Source organism: Oryctolagus cuniculus, chromosome 8 (assembly GCF_051225735.1).
Source record: "Oryctolagus cuniculus isolate XC-2025 breed Fujian yellow rabbit chromosome 8, ASM5122573v1, whole genome shotgun sequence".
Lineage (NCBI taxonomy): Eukaryota > Metazoa > Chordata > Mammalia > Lagomorpha > Leporidae > Oryctolagus > Oryctolagus cuniculus.
In genome coordinates this window covers 29732905-29742629 of record NC_142874.1, presented here as the reverse complement: position 1 = coordinate 29742629, position 9725 = coordinate 29732905, and positions in this window count along the sequence as shown.

The window sequence follows — 9725 nt, the reverse complement described above, 5'->3', positions numbered from 1 at the left end:
AAACCCCACCCCGGGAAGGCTGCGGAGGAGCCAGGCCAGTCCTGGTGTCCTCGACCCCAGAGTGAGGGGGCAGGTTGGGTGGGGGGAAGGGGTGTGGAATCCCAGTCCCCCAGGGAGGGGCACTTGAGATGCAGGGCGAGCCCGGAGATGTACAGGGGAGCAAGGAAGTCACATGAGACCCCCCTCCCCCAGTCACTCAGAGCTGGTTCAGAGGATGGGGGCGGGAAAAACCCACGCCTGTTTTTATATAAGGTTTCATATTTAATTTGGTCATGAATTCATAAATACATGAGTATTTTGTACCTAACGGCCTTGCTTCTATTGCTTGGTGTCACCGACATGCTGGTCACACAGGCAACTGGCATGGGGCATGAAAGGACACCCCACCCCCCAGTGGATAACCCTGTTGGGTGCCAGTCCTGGGCCACCTGCTATCTGGCCTGAGCATAGAGGAAAGACAACAAGCCGACCGATTTCATGCCATCGTGCAGTTCACTGTAAATAAATAACTGTGACGAACCCTGGCCCAGTGCTTCGGACAGGCTCCTAAGGACGTCCTCGTAAGGGGCACGGAGTGTCCTGTGCGGAGGGGACAGCAAAGGCAGAGAGCAGGACCCCTCTGGGCAGTCCAGGGAGCGGCTCACAGGCCCTGGAAAGGGAGGGGATGGAGTATGAAGCCAGGGCCTCCTTTCCCCCTCCCACACCTCCACGCACACCACAGCCTGAATGTGCCTGCCTCGTCCGGCAGTTCTGGCCTCGGCTGAGCTGTACCTGCTCAGGGAACATGTAGCACGCAATGCCCTGAGACAAGAAGATTAAAAAGCTACATCCTCCACAAAGGACCTAACAGGGGAACAGGTGCCGAAACAGAACTGGTGTGGTCACTGAGGCTTTAAGTGACCCAGGGACAAAACCTGGCCTACCATGCAGCACGGAGGAATCTGTCCACCTGCACCCACCTGCGTGGAGCTTTTACCCTGGGACGCACAGAGGGCTGCCAGCCTCGGTGGAGAAGCCAGGCCCCAGTGCAGCTCCAGGGCTCAGAATCCCAGGGCCCTGGGGCGGGGGGGGCAGTGAGAGGGGCCACCTGGTCCTGAGTTAGCAAACACTTTGCACCGTTCCTGGGCACTGTCCACACTACCTTCCCGGGAGCATGGCAGACGGGCAGGTCCTTGTCCTCGGCCCCTTGCCAAGCCCAAGGAGGGCTCAGAGTTCACTAACATTTGTTGGAAATGGCCTGTGACATGGAGCCTCTTTGCCATGGCTGATCTAGCCATCTTGCACCCTCCCCACCCTGGCTATGGGCCAGGGGACAGAAGTCCAAGTGTGACTGCTCAGGTCATGGACCAACCACACGCAGGGATCCACAGAGCCACGATTCTCTGCTCACCTGTAAGCACCTGCCTATAAATAAATAAACATTGACCCACGCTTAAAGTGATCAACCTTAAAAAACTGTCTCCCTGCGGCCGGCATTGTGGTCTGCAGGTTAAGCTGCTCCCGTGGTGCCCTTCTGGTTTGAGTCATGGTTGCTCCGTTTCTGATCCAGCTCCCTGCTGAGGCATCTGGGAAAGCAGCGGACGTCCTTGGGCCCCTGCACCCACATGGAAGACCTGGCTTCAACCTGGCCCCTGGATGATGCTGGATGGTGGAGCTACTTCGAGTACCAGTCACGTGAAACCTTAGGCTGTTTTGTACATGCTGGTGTCTGATGGTGCTTTTTCCAGAAAAAAAAAAGGGGGGGGGATCAGCTAGGGAAGCTGGCTTCCCAGAGAGATTCCTTCATACTCGGGGTACAGCGGGGTCCCCGAGCAGCCCTGAATTGTCTTCCTTGTACATCTCTGCCCCCGTGTTTCCAAGGCAGAGGTGCCCTGCCCCCTCCTGTTGGGTGCTCGCAGTCCTGGGTTCGAGCTCTGGACACAAGGATTTCATTGTCCATGAGGTCCATCCACTGCCTGAATGAATTCCACAAATTAAAGCATAATGCTTGGGACCGGCGCCATGGCGCACTAGGTTAATCCTCTGCCTGCGGTGCCGGCATCCCATATGGGCGCTGGTTCTAGTCCCAGCTGCTCCTCTTCCAGTCCAGCTCTCTGCTGTGGCCTGGGAAAGCGGTAGAGGATGGCCCAGGTGCTCGGGCCCCTGCACCTGCATGAGAGACCAAGAAGAAGCACCTGGTTCCTGGCTTCGGATCGGCGCAGCTCCGGCCGTGGCGGCCAATTGGGGAGTGAACCAGCGGAAGGAAGACCTTTCTCTCTGTGTCTCACTGTTTGTAATTCTACCTGTCAAATAAATAAATAAATAATATTTTAAAGCATTTTTTTATTTGACAGGTAGAGTTATAGAGAGAAAGGTCTTCCTTCCGCTGGTTCACTCCCCAAATGGCTGCCACGGCCGGCGCTGCACCGATCGGAAGCCAGGAGCCAGGTGGTTCCTCCCAGTCTCCCATGTGGGTGCAGGGCCCAAGCACTTGGGCCATTCTCTGCTACCTTCCCGGGCCACAGCAGAGAGCTGGACTGGAAGAGGAGCAACCGGGACTAGTGCCCAGCGCCCCAACCGGGACTAGAACCTGGGGTGCTGGTGCCACAGGCAGGGGATTAGTCAATTGAGCCACGGCACCAGCCCAAAAAAAATCTTAAAAACACACACACACACAATGCTGGGAAAATAATTGAGAAACAGCCTCGGAGCAAGGTGGGAGAAAAACGAGAGACTGGCAGGTGAGCCGAATGTGCTTCAGAGCGGGGAAGGATCCTAAGCCGGGTCCCTGATCAGGGTAGAACCTGGTTTGTTCCCTATGGTAGTGAACCTGCTCCGGTGTCCCCGCCTGCTTCCCAGGAACAGAGAGCCAGACCATGCCGCCTGGACTCACCTAAGTTCCATCAAGTTCAGGACGCTTTTGTAAGCGAGGATACCAGCCATTTAGTCTAATCCTAAAGAACTAAGGAGTGTGGGAATTTAACCATGTCGAGGCAGCCTGCTTGTGTATAAATATACAAGTATATATTTTAATATTTATTTACTTGAAAGAGTTACACAGAGAGAAGTAGAGGCAGAGAGAGAGAGAGAGAGAGAGGTCTTCCATCCGCTGGTTCCCACCCCAGATGGCTGCAATGGCCTGAACTGCGCCGACTTGAAGCCAGGAGCCAGGAGCTTCTTCCGGGTCTCCCACGTGGGTGCAGGGGTCCAAGCACTTGGGCCGTCTTCTGCTGCTTTCCCAGGCCATAGGAGAGAGCTGGATCGGAAGTGGAACAGCCGGGTCTCGAACCAGCACCCATATGGGATGCTGGCACTGCAGGTCAGGGCTTTAACCTGCTGAGCCACAGTGCCGGCCCCCTGCTTGTATATTATTAACTGAAGAAGAATGGGTGCCCTTTAAAGGCTTTTTCAAATTAGGAAATAGAAATAAGTCAGAGGGAGCCAAATCAGGACCGGAAGGCATCCGGAAATCTAAGCTCCGATGGACAATCACAAAGTTAGGCTTGTTTGATGAGAGGAACGAGACACAGCAGTGTCACGGTGGTAACGGACTCTTTGGGAAAACGTTCTCAGGTGTTTTTGTGTCAAAGCTTTGGCTGGCTTTCTCAACGCATGTTACCCATCTTCGGCCCTCCGGAAAGCCAACAAGCATAAGTCCCTGAACATCTCAAACTGGGGTCGCGACCTTCATCTTTGCCAGGTTCCCTCTGGCTGTGGCTGGACCTCGTCCACCTCTCGGTAGCCATCGCTTTGTGCTTTGCCTTCAGGATTCCGCTGGGGAGGCTGTTTCCTCTCCTGTTACAGTGCTTCCAAGTCTTCGGGATCTTGACCCCGCTTGTTTAGAATTTCCATTGGAGACTCTGCTCTGGCCTGCAGCGGGGTGTGCACCCAGCCAGCAGAAAGTTTGCTCCTACTTTATTTTTCCGGTAGAATCACGTAAGCCGAACCAGCTGGTATGTCCATGGGTTTGGCTATGGTTTCTGCTATTCGGAGTCAGCCCTCTTCAACGGGGCGTGAACAAGATGAATTCTGTTCTGAAGAGTTGCTGGGGATGGGTCTGCGCCGGAAGCTTCATCTTCAGTACCGTCTCATTCCTTCTGGAGACACGAGTTACCCACGTGTAGACCGCTGCTCTCTTTGGGGCGCTGTCCCACAAACTTTTCATTAACTATGGTGATGTCACCATTCCTCCACCCACGCGCCACTGTGAACTTGGTATTTGTTCACGTCGCTGTGACAGAGGCTCTTTTCAAACGAATGTCCTATCCTCGGTGTCTCAAACGGAATCCTGCTTGGATGTGCTTAAGAAATTAGTATGAGTGTATTTTGGTGCAAAAACATTCCTGAAACCCATGAATAGCCTTTTTCTGAACATGCATTTTCCATGAACGCTTTGAAGACCCAGAAGGAAGACCTTCTAGGACATCACGCTCCAGCTCCCACCGACACCGAGCCACACAAAATGAATCGGCTTCATCGTCTCATGCGTCACGTTGGGAGGAGAAGTCTTTTAGATGAAAAGCTCAGGAGCAGGAGAGGTGCAGGACACAACCTGAGAGCCGCTGGGAGGAGAGGAACCCTTGAACGACATCTCAAAGTCCTGACCCTGCTGGGATGGAGGCAGGCGAGTCAGGATGTCAAGGCTGAGAGGAGCGAAGCGCCTGCTGGGGGTCCAGAGCCCAGGGTAGGAGGAGTCTGGTCCTCAAGACAAAACACTGCGATTTCTTCTATCTTTAAAAATGCTAGCTTCAATCCTCCGCCTTGTGGCGCCGGCACACCGGGTTCTAGTCCCAGTCGGGGCACCGGATTCTGTCCCGGTTGCCCCTCTTCCAGGCCAGCTCTCTGCTATGGCCCGGGAGTGCAGTGGAGGATGGCCCAAGTGCTTGGGCCCTGCACCCCATGGGAGACCAGGAGAAGCACCTGGCTCCTGCCATCGGATCAGCACGGTGCGCCGGCCGTGGCGGCCATTGGAGGGTGAACCAACGGCAAAAGGAAGACCTTTCTCTCTGTCTCTCTCTCTCACTGTCCACTCTGCCTGTCAAAAAAAAAAAATGCTAGCTTCAAAATGCAAAGTGTGTTTAATACTCACAGCACCTCTCAATTCAGCATAGTTAAGGTTATGACCAGGACGGTGCCACGTGGGTCCTTGGACACTCACAGAAGAGAGTCCTCATCCCCATCTCAGTGAGCCCCAGGCTTGGGAAACACAATGGGAACAGAAGTGTTAGAACCAGGAGGCGAAAGCCTTCGGTTAAAGCTCACGGCACCTGCTGTGTGTGGGCCGATGGTGGGAGGAAGAACAGGTCCCACCTGTGGAGAGTCAAAGACTGACCCAGGGGCCGCATGCTGCCCAGGAGAGCACGGGCGGCTGTTCTCCAGGCACTGTGGGGAGCCTGTGTAGGCTCTGTACCTGGAGCCCCTGCCTGGAGGCTCAACCTCCTCCTCCAGGCCTCTGTGCCTTCAGACGACCTCACTGTCCTTGAAGGGTGTCCCTCCCGCTCCTCTGGGTCATATTTGTCAACAGGCAAAGACACCAGAAAACCCAACTTCTAGAAAAAATCCTTGTTTACTAGTGTGCCATGATATTACCAATGGTAAATGTGATTATTCAACCATGGTGCCCAAAGGAACTATGGTGACTGCCGAAAAAACAGCAAAACTTCCTCCTTACTAGAAAATTAAAACTAGGTGGACAATGAGTTCTCTGTAAAAAGTGAAACTACAGAAGTACTGCATGAGCTACCAAAAAAAAAAAAAAAAAAACCACCACCAAACTAGAGGAAAGCACCTGTGCCGAGTCCCACTTAAGGAGGAAGTGGAGCACAATAGTGGCTGCATCTCAGGTCTGCGATCCCTCCTGCAGACGTGTCAACGTGAACAGCTGTTCCTGCGCCAGGTCACCTTGACAAGTGCCTAGGAAGCCAGGTGAGGGACCACGACGTGTGGTTTGAGTATAAAGAAACAAAAGAGGGGCTGGTGCTGTGGCGCAGTGAGTTAAAGCCCTGGCCTGAAGCGCCAGCATCCCATATGGACGCCGGTTCTGGTCCCGGCTGCTCCTCTTCCAATCCAGCTCTGCTATGGCCTGGGAAAGCAGTAGAAGATGGCCCAAGTCCTTGGACCTCTTCACCCACATGGGAGACCTGGAGGAAGCTCCTGGCTCCTGGCTTCAGATCGGCACAGCTCTGGCCATTGCAGCCATCTGGGGAGTGAACCAACAGATGGAAGACCTCTCTCTCCCTCTCTCTCTGCTTCTCCTCTCTCTGTGTAACTCTTGACTTTCAAATAAATCTTTTAAAAAGAAAGAAAGAAAAGAAACACTGAAGAAAGTAGGAAGAAATGATTTACCTGCTTTGCCTCTCGCCTTGTTTCATTCAAATAGCGTAAGGTGGAGAGACACCTGCTTTACCACTTGGAGGAAATTAAGTCCAGATTTGAATCCCAGTTCTAGGCCCACGGCCCCGCCTGCAGGGGTCCATGCAGACTGAGTCTTTGGACTCTTGTTAGCCATGTGGTCAGGGACCCCCTCCACCAAGCTTCAGCGGACAGTGGAGTGAGAATTCAGCTGCCGAGTAGTAGGGGACGAAAGGCACGTAGGACCTTGACTTGGAGCTCAGAGCTCTTCTCACTGCTGTAAGACCCGGCACCTCCTGGAGTGCAAAGGCTCTGCCCTCAGGCCACAGAGGGAGCCACTAGTCTTGCCCCAGCATCACGCAGAGACCTGCACCTGGTGGGACAGACTTATTTCAGTATGTCACCATCAGGCTCGCATGGGCCCAGCATGCCCCACAATTGTGCAGGGTCTAATGATGGGGAGACTGTGGAGTGATCTACCTAGGGCCTTCCTGGGCAGCTGAGGGGCTGCTTCTATCACTCCTCCTTCAACCTTAGGCAAACAGCAAGGAACTGTATCTTGGGACTCAGTGCCAGGATAATAAAACTCAACTCTGGGCAGGTCCCAACAGTCCCTATCCCCTGGCTGTGTCTACAGATGGAGCCCCAGTACCAGCTGAAGTCCTGTGGTCTTCAGTCTTATCTCCCATACAGACAGATCATGGCAGCATGGGCTTTGGTCCCCTATCCTGTGCTGTGCAAGTCTTAGTGGGTTGTGAACTCCAGGAGTGCATTGGCATTGCAGTGCTGGCAGCATCTGGATTAGAGGTCCAGGCATCCTCCAGCCCCAGGAAGAGGCTTGTAGGGATGGTTACCTTTTTTAGACACTTTCCTGGTTCATTCTGAACAACATACCAGCTGTGGAGTGGGGGCAAATCTGAACTTGGGGCGTTGTATAGGAATGAAACAGTGACAAGACACCAACAGCAGAACTGTAGCAAACCTTGACTTAGGGTGTCATCTATAGCTGAACTAGCAAAGTGTCCACTGGCTCAGAGGAAGTTAGCAGACTGCTTAGGATTTCTGGGAGGACAGTTACAAATGAAGCCAGATTACTGTATCTAATCCTACACTCATCTTAGCCAAAAGGCCGAGAAGTGATACTATGTCTAATCCTTCAATGCACAGATGTTGCTGTAGTTAACAAGCATCAGAAACCTTCAGGGAGCCATGACCTCACCTAATGAACAAAATAAGAGGAAAGAAACTTGTCATCACAGAATTGAAATACTCAAATATTTAGATGAAGACTTCAAATTAGCTGTTTTAAGGAAACTCAACAAACTTCAAGAGAACAAAGAAAACTGACTTAATACTCTAACAGAGAGACTCCAAAGAGACAGGCAAGTAATTTAAGAAATGAAACGAACTCTTCAACGAAAAAGTACACTAAATGAAATAAAAAATGTGTCACAATGGCAGCAGTAAGGCCTTACCTATCAATAATTGCCTTAAATATAGATTAAATTCTCCAGTTAAAAGACACAGAATGGATAAAACAAAACAAAAACAAAAACACAAGACCTACTTATACACTACCTACAAGAAACTTACTTTACCTCTAATCACACACATAGACAAAGTGAAAGGACTGAATAAAATATTCCATGAAAATGGGAACCAAAAGAAAACAGGAATAGCTGTACTTATTTTTGACAAAATTTATTTTAAAACAAAGGCAGTAAAAAGAGACAGGGAATATCATTATATGATGATGAAGAGTTTAGTCCAGCAAGGGGAAATAAGAACTGTAAATAATATGTACCCAATACTGGAGCATCCGAACATATGAAGAAAATATGAATAGACTTAGAGGATGAGATAGACTCCAACAATAGTTGGAGACTTTAACAACATACATTCAGAAAGGGACAGATGATCCAGACATAAAATCCACAAAGAAAATGACAGCTATAGTGCACCCTACAGAATTTTTTATCTTACATCCACAGAACAAACATTCTTCTCAATAGCACATGGAATATTCTAAACCCTTCCTCCAGGTCTCCCATGCAGGTGCAGGGGCCCAAGACTTGGGCCATCCTCTGCTGCTTTCCCAAGCACATTAACACGGAGCTGGATTGGAAGTGGAGCAGCCAGGACAGGAACCAGTGCCCATAGACGGGATGCTGATGCAGGCAGCAGCTTAATCCGCTAGGCCACAATGCTGGCCCCTCACTCAGCTGTAAAAAAGTGAAATCCTATCTTTTGCAAAAAAATGGATGTAACTGGAAGCCATTATACTTAGTGAGATAAGTTAGTCCCAAAGAGATAGGTATCATGTTTTCCCTGATCCAAGGTAACTAATAGACTAGGTATCATGTTTTCCCTGATCCAAGGTAACTAATAGACTACCTAAAATGTAATGCATTTGAGTGAAATGGACATTTTGAATTTGATGATTGTTTACAGCCCTTGTCTCTTCTATGGAGGAACGGTTGTTTTTTCCTTCATACTATTTGTTGAACTCTTTTAATTATTATAGGGTTAACTATAATCATTAAATAAACTGAAAGTAGATCTTCATAAAAATTAAGAGTGGAAATGGGAGAGGGAGATGGAAGAATGTAAGGAGTATGGGCAGGAGAGAGGGTAAGTTGGGAAGTATCACTATGTTCATAGATCTGTATATATGAAATATATGAAACTTGTATAACATAAATTAAATTTTTTTTTAATTTTTTGACAGGCAGAGTGGACAGTGAGAGAGAGAGAGACAGAGAGAAAGGTCTTCCTTTTTGCCATTGGTTCACCCTCCAATGGCCGCTGCGGCTGGCGCACTGTGGCCGGCACACCACGCTGATCCAATGGCAGGAGCCAGGTACTTATCCTGGTCTCCCATGGGGTGCAGGGCCCAAGCACTTGGACCATCCTCCACTGCACTCCCTGGCCACAGCAGAAAGCTGGCCTGGAAGAGGGGCAACCGGGACAGAATCTGGTGCCCTGACCGGGACTAGAACCGGTGTGCTGGCGCCGCAAGGCGGAGGATTAGCCTAGTGAGCCGCGGCACCGGCTCACATAAATTAAATTTAAAAGAGCAAATAATATCTATTCCACACACTAAAGAATGCCTTGATATATTGAAGTCTCATAATAATTGGGCTATATGATCTTCCAGTAAATATTGCAGACATTAGAACACTTTACCATCATTTACTTAACATCTGACATACATGATATGTCCTAATATACATACTCCATTACTTAAATATCTTGGATAAAATGTATATTAAATAACAAAAAATAAAACCTTCTGAGGTAATTGTTCTTTAACTCATTCCTATCTGGTAGAGTTCAGGCCCTGTCCTGGCTCTTAAGAGACCACTTGATGCCCCCTTACCTGCAGTCTTTTCAAT